The sequence below is a fragment of the Solanum stenotomum genome, unplaced genomic scaffold (assembly GCF_019186545.1).
Source record: "Solanum stenotomum isolate F172 unplaced genomic scaffold, ASM1918654v1 scaffold16869, whole genome shotgun sequence".
Lineage (NCBI taxonomy): Eukaryota > Viridiplantae > Streptophyta > Magnoliopsida > Solanales > Solanaceae > Solanum > Solanum stenotomum.
The window spans coordinates 34,622-42,441 of record NW_026024271.1 but is presented as its reverse complement, the minus strand read 5'-3'; positions in this window follow the sequence as shown (position 1 = coordinate 42,441).

Here is a 7,820-nt window from a genome sequence, read left to right as displayed (position 1 = left end):
TGTGTGTATGTTTTTTATCACATATATTTTCTATGCTAATTAGTCAAATGTTTATTATTTATAAAAATAATAATTATTAAAGACAAAATAGGAAAAATGTACTCAATGATATCTTAGGTTTCTAAAATGACAAATATTTTAGATCGTTTATTTTTAGTGTTCTATTTAAAAATATAGGTGAAAGGAAAATGACTGAGTTTTCAAAAAATCGATTAAACTTATGATTTAAGCAAATCGAATTTTCAAAAGAACAGAGTCGCCACTTAATTTTTAGTAAAAAATCAAGAAAAAATACAAGATTTTTCAAAAGACTTAAACAAATAAAATCAATTGAAAAGGGGTTCGAGTTCAAATGTACATTCCGAGAAGGTATTAGGCCCTCGGAATGCCCGCTAACTTGCGGTTGACCGACGATTTGACCAAAAATGATTTTGACTAATTTTGAAATTTTAACTTAAGTAGAAGAATTCATTTAACTAATTATTTTTTGAAATTAATTAAGTACAAGAACTTATTCACTTTAACTAATTTTTTGAAAACTTTAACTAAGTAAAAGGACTCATTTACTTTAAATAATTTAATTTAACTAAGTAAATGAACTCATTTATTTAAACTTATTTATTTATTACTATAATTATTTTCATTACTTATTTATCTTAAGGGGGAGTGAACTAAAGGGGAATTTTCTAAAGGGGAAAAAATTTAAGTGACAAGACTAAATAAAATAGCGCTAAGTATAAAACATAGATATTTTAATTTGAATAAGATAAAAATGAAATGGCTAGCTACGAGAATTTAATTAAATTAAACCATAAAATGATCAAAGTCAGTCAAATAACACAATATAAATAATAAGAGAGGGAGAGGAGATAATTGGATTTGGGCTTTGGCCCAAATCCAATTAAATTGCCTTTGACCCATTTTTCCATTTCCAGATGATATACACCAAGTATATACTCCACGTATACCATCAATTTTTGAACTCCCGAACTTGTAATTTCTCTTAACTCAGTATTTCAACGTTTTCCACCTATATTGTCACGTTTTTGCCCTGTATATGGTATTTTCTGCCCGTATATCGGTGTATACAGCAGGCATATCAGCCTGTTTTAGACTCTTTCGGAGCACCAAAATTTAATCTCCAGCCCTTATCTTGCTGCTTTTCAACATGTACACCAGTTTCGCTGATCCGATATGAGGCTGACTCGAATAAGAAGAGCAAATTTGGGCCTTTACGGCCCAAATCGGAATGCAAAGGGGAATAGAAAAGTCCGTGAGGACCCGAGGCAGTTCACGCATAGAAAACAATAAAAAAAAAAAAAGAATTAGTGCTGGAGGATATTTTAAATCTATACAATACAACCAAGGTATACAAAATTGAAATGAGGCAAAGATACATACGCTTAATTTATTATACCATTGTTATACAAGGATGACAAACAAATGTACACAATACTTAAAAGAACTTTTACTCAAATTAAAACCCCAACTTCACACAATAAGGTAAGACACCAAATAGTGGTGACTGCTAAGCATTTAAGGCTAACAATAACTAAATGGAGTGATTTAGGCACAACTACTTAGACAAGTATGATAACACGGTAACAATTACCAATAAAAAAAAAATGAAACAAATCATTGAGGTCGATGTCATTAAGCTAAAGCAAGATAAAATAACTAAGAAAAGACAATATGAAACTAAACAAGGCAATGATAAACCCATGTATAGAATAGACTAAACTTGAGCATTTTGACCATGTATCAAAACAGTAGGCAAAAAATAAAATAAAAAAAATAAAAAAAATAAAAAAATAAAAATTTATGTCACTTAAACTCTCATTCAAGACAAGGGAATAACATCTAACTCGTGCAAGACACAAAGAAGCATGACTAACCTTAACATTTAATCACTAAACGTTAAAATTCAAAACACCCAAATCATTTTAGTGAAGCAAAAATACACAAGACCAATTCTATGAAATTAACTCATTTTTTAAAGTGTTATGGACAGTGTACAGGGATTTGAAAGAAAAGAAAATGTAGACAACTAAGATTAAAGCTTAAGACAATAGGAAATAAAGGCTCCATTAAGCTTAAACAAGATCAAAGAAAATCAGACTACATTTTTGAAATATTCTAAAGAAGTAAAGCACCGAAACGAGGACATACCGAAATGGCATTCATAAAGTTGAAACCAACAGACCCACTAATCCATTCGACAACTTTGAGGATACACGAAGATAAAAAAAAAAAAAATCTCAATCAAGTTAAAGACCTTTAATAAACCCACAAAGAAGACATAAAACTACTAACCCTTACACTCGGAATACAACATGTAGGCAGGATGACCAAACTAACAACACGGGTGACATTCCTAGCATCATAACAAGTATAGCCAGAGATATTAGACACTAGGATCAAGAGAAAAACTACAAAGCTCTTTAACCAAAGGCGCTCTGGGCTTAGATCATACAAAGCATATACATTCCATGTCTCGACAATCAAAACACATCAATTCATACAAAGGCGACCCATTCTTTAAAACAATAAAAATAAAATAAAATCAATGATGAACAGAACAAAGAAAGTAAGCTTCACAAAAAGAAACGGGGAGTCTACAGAAACAAAAATGCTTTCATGTGCAAGCCAAGAGTGATTAAATCGAGTTAGAGTCAGAGAGGAATTTCACCTCTTCTGGTGCAGCGTACTGGGACGGGAACGGGTTGGCCGTGAGAGAGAGCTTCCACCACCACACACGAAAATGGACCCCTCTCCTGTTTTCCTTGAATTGTATTTAATAGGTATTAGTCGTTTTTTTTTTTTGTGATGCCCTTAGTAAAGAAAATTTCTAACTCCTCCTCCAAAAAAAAAAAAATCCCCCTTCACAGTGAGGAAGATGGAAATATATATAAGAGAAACTAGGGTTCAAAATTTTTTTTTGGGGGAAAAAAAAAGCTGATTTTCGGGTAAGAGTAAGACATATTTCAAAATTCAAATATTTTCACCATTAAGGCTAAACTCCTTTTTCCAAAGCTTCAACCTTATTCCAAAAGAGGAAAGGGAGAAGAAACGCGTGCTTGCTTTTGCTGCACTGCTGGTACGAATTTAGAGAGAGACGTTAGACTGGACTGGGCTCGAGATTTTGGGGCTGCGATGCTTTGCGACGTTGCTGGACTGCTGGTGCGTTTCTGGTTACCACGTTGCTGGGTTTCTTCTCATTTTTGTGTGAAGGAGAAGACCAAGACGTACAGGGGTGGGGTCGGGCACATGGGTTTGATGTATGCAAATTGTTATAATTGTATGTTGTATGTTAGTGGGCCCCTGGGAATGGATTTCTTTGGTGTTGGGATGGGAATTAAGTAGCGGGCTGTTTGGAATCAAATTAGGCTGAAAATTATGGCCCAATTTTGGGTCTTGAAGAATTGGGAGGTTAGGATAGCAAGTGGCTAATTTTGTCATTGCCAAATTAGAAACTTAGCTAAGTTTAGTTAATGAATTAAGATTAATCAATTAACGGGCTTCTTAAATTCAACGAAATAAAATAATTAACTCGACTATAAAATAATTAATTTAATTACAAACTAATTACTCAAAATTATAACTATCATTTAAACTAAATTATTTATATTAGTATCTATCATAAGCTGCGATGTTATCGCACTTACTAGACCACTATAAATACTAGAAGAATCGTATATAACCCCCTCCATTTGAAAATCGACATAATTTTCTGTTTCATTAAAAAAAAATAATACAAATTAGTCTCACATTATAAACAAACAATTCGAAATACAAAATCATTAGACAGAACATTACAAAACAGTTTTTATATTTAATCAAAAAATATTTCATACAAATATCATTCAAATAGTACATTCCAAACACTTTCATACTATTTTAATACAACTTTCATACAACAAATATGTACATTTTTTTTACGAAAATACTTCATTAATGTCACACAAATTTATACAAAAATGTCAACAATAAAATTTCAAAATTAATACAACCTTAAAACACTTATTATACAATTCGTCAATATTTCAAATAACTTTTTTTTTCCAAATTACTGTACACGCTTTCATACAAATTTCATACTTTCTTAATATACATTTCATACATATATAATTAAGACAACTTATTTCATAACAACTTTCAAACTCACTTAATACACATTTCATACAACAAACAATCATACATTACAAATATCTATATCTTACCGTACCAAATTATTCATTTCTAACTCACTAATTACTTCAGAAATGACAACATCTAATATAACAAACTAAAATTTATAACTTAATACCAACTTAAAACACTTGTTATACAATTCGTCAAAAATCCAAATAACTTTTTTTACATCTTATGAAACACATTTTCTTACAAATTTCTTTCCAATAATTCTATTAAATTCATTCATAAATATACAATTACTTTATACTTTAAGAAAAAAAATTACACAAAACAATCACAAAAACAGAAAATCACTAATATTATACATTTCACAACAGTTAACAAGTAATGATATCATCTTAAACATAGAGACGATTTACAGTTTAATAATTTTTTATTATTTCATTATAATTTAAAAACAAACACTAAACAATAATAAATACTAACTCGAAGGATCCCATCTTCCACCATGTTTAATTAGAATTGATACGTAATTGTCCATCTCAATAAAATCAATTTTTTTCAATGAACAAAACCTTCAATTACTCGATGGTGCTAATTTTTTAGGCTGAAGAATTAAGAGAGAGAAACGTTGTAGAAAAAAAGGCTATGATCTGATTTTTTTATTTTATTTTAATTGATTTTGAGTGAATTAAGGATAAAAGATATTATTAATTTGTTTGGATCCCTTATTTCATGCTAATCATTAACTATCTACAATAAGTTCAAATTAAATTACAGGCCACAAATTCAATTTTTTACTTTATTATTTCTAATTCTGTTTTTTTTTAAAAAAATTGTTTATCTTTTTATTTATTTTTTAAGTTTTTTTCAATTAATAAAAACATTTTTTTTTTGTGAATTTGTTATAACCTGAAATTTTTAATGTTATAACTTGAGTGTCTAAATCTGCTGTTATAGATTGAAAATAGTACTATAATATATGTCATATATGAAATTTACATCTTTGGACAAAGTAATTTTTCTATATATGGTATAAAATGGAGACAAATAAAAAGACATGTCAATGTGTACAAGTCTAGACAAAACATGATGTGACAAAACAATGTCTTTTAGCTAGGGTCCATTCTTCATGCTCACATAATAATCATTTATGAGAATTTATGTAAAATATGTAATTATACTAAATACTCATGTAATATGAAGTTGATTAGTTAGAAATTGATGTATATTGGATTCAATAATTAATTTAAAGAAAAAGAAGATTGAGGGTGTGTTTGGTATGAAAAAAGATGTTTTCCGTGTAAAATGTTTTCTAGAAAGATCCCACATTAGATGGGAAACTTCCCCATCTTAAATCTTTCAAGTGGGCCTAATCAACCCAACTTAGGCCCAGTAAGCACAACCAATTAAAGGCCCGGCATCGGTGTGACTCCACCACCTTCTTGGACCCAATTCAAAATAATTAATTAGGTTATCATCCTGCGCACGTCTCACAAAGACTTAGACGTCTTCCCAGATTGAGCAGATACGAAAGGAATCCATCCTCCCTTTGTAACTAGTTATCATCTTATCGATAAGAAAGCTAGTTATATATCGAATAGCTAATCTACTTTGTAACTCAACAAACTAATTATTCAAAGGCTCAAATTAAGTAGGAATGCAATTGCATATTGATGATAAACACCAATCAAAATTAATATGTACTCGTAATATTTCAAATATATCCAATTAAAAACGCCAAATGGCCAAAGAGTCGATTTATACCAACCGTTACAATGGATCTAGACGAATAGTCAAATACTTTCTTTTTATTTAAGCACTAAACATAGCTTGGTATTAATTATCCCTTTAAATACTGATATTAGCATAGGCAGATTCATGATTTTTAGAGGATGGATGTACTATTATAAAGAGGTAAATTTAAGATATAAATTTGTCCAATTTAATCTCAAGATTTTTATGGGTGAATTCGTTAAATTTTAAAAGTGTTGGTCCAAAATTAATTTTCTCTTTTAAAATAGTATTTTTCTTTTTTACATATCTATATTAGGTAAGGTATGGATTGGTGATTAGTGAACCCATTAACGGTATGTTACATCATTCGCTATATTTGGTTTAATCCTATAAATTTTTGCAGAGATAAAAGAAAATAGGAATTAAAATGTGTCAGACTTGAAAACTTTGAAAGATTAAAACAAATAAAGAAAAAAAAAATATTAAACTAAAACACAAGAAGTATTGTCAATAACTACCTAAAAAGGTGTTATCAAAATTTAGAAAGAAAAAAAAAAGTAAAATAGACATAAAATTTGAGTTTCTGACCTTATTTTGATTGGTGCATCCAGTCATTATCACATCATATGATACATTAAGTCTGAATTCACACATTTATATCTAAATAAGTTTTTTTTTTTTCTAAAAAAAAATAACATTGGAGTATTATATATGATCTAGAAAATAATATATGCATACCTTTACGTGAACCCAAAAAATCCCACCTAAATATGCCCCTGACGTAAGCATATAATGGATCTTGAAATCAAATGATTTAGGATTTAATAAATATGGCCCATCCGAGTTATCCAAGACAACAGAAATACATAAGATAGGTTAAGCAATATAAATTTCACTAGTTTAGGATTTAATGACCTTCCTTCTTGTGAGTTCTCAATATTATCAATTCTACTATATATAATTCTCACATCGGATACATGTATCTGGTGTGTTCATATACGTGTATAGATACACGTTAACCAAATACTTACGATTAAGTGTATCCTAGATAAGGAATGAAATTAAGGCATAAACTTTGTCGGGGTGCAATGCAATGAGCGGGATAGGAACTTTGTCGGGGTTTCATGCGTTTGGAACTCCTTTTTCGATAATCTTAAGTATGTAGAACGAGGTAATGTGGTGTGTCCTGCATAGTATGAGTGTATTTTCGACTTTTCTCAACTCTCTCTTTCACTACACTAATTTCAATATAATATTCCTCATCTTTTTCACTGTATGTTTTTCGTGTATATTTTTTGTTGTACTCAACACAAAAAAAAAAAGACCATCGCTATTCATAGGAAAAAAAATCTTCTTTAATTTATAATGAATAGGAAGATAATTGGATCGTTACTATTTACATTGGTTTCAATACTTCTCTCGTACCATTATGGTGTGGTACCCAACTTCCTTAAACTCACTCATAAAAGCATGCAACTGGGAAAAAGGCCATTTATTATCTCAAAGTCCCCTTCGAATTTAATTTATAGAGTTACTAAATGACCACAATTATGTGGCTCAAAAAAGGCCACAAATATTTAAAAGACCATACAATACTTTCTTCTTTTAAATAAAGTTATTTTTTATTATTTTCTAAATTCTAAAAGTAAATGCAACCAAAAGACTTATGTTGGGCAAGTTATAACATCTTCGTTCATCTTTTCTCGTCTTTTCTAGTATTTTATTTTATTTTTTCATCATACATATAAAAAATCTACTTCTTTGAGATATTTTTGGATAAAGTTTAAGTTGTTTACTTATCACATAAAATTATTTATTTATTATTATTTTATAAAATTCATTTAATTTCTAAATTTTTTCACATACAAATTAAAACCTTTTTTATTAAAAAAGTGAACCTAAGAATCATTCAACATTAGATTTATCACGCAAAAGTCAATCTCGTATTT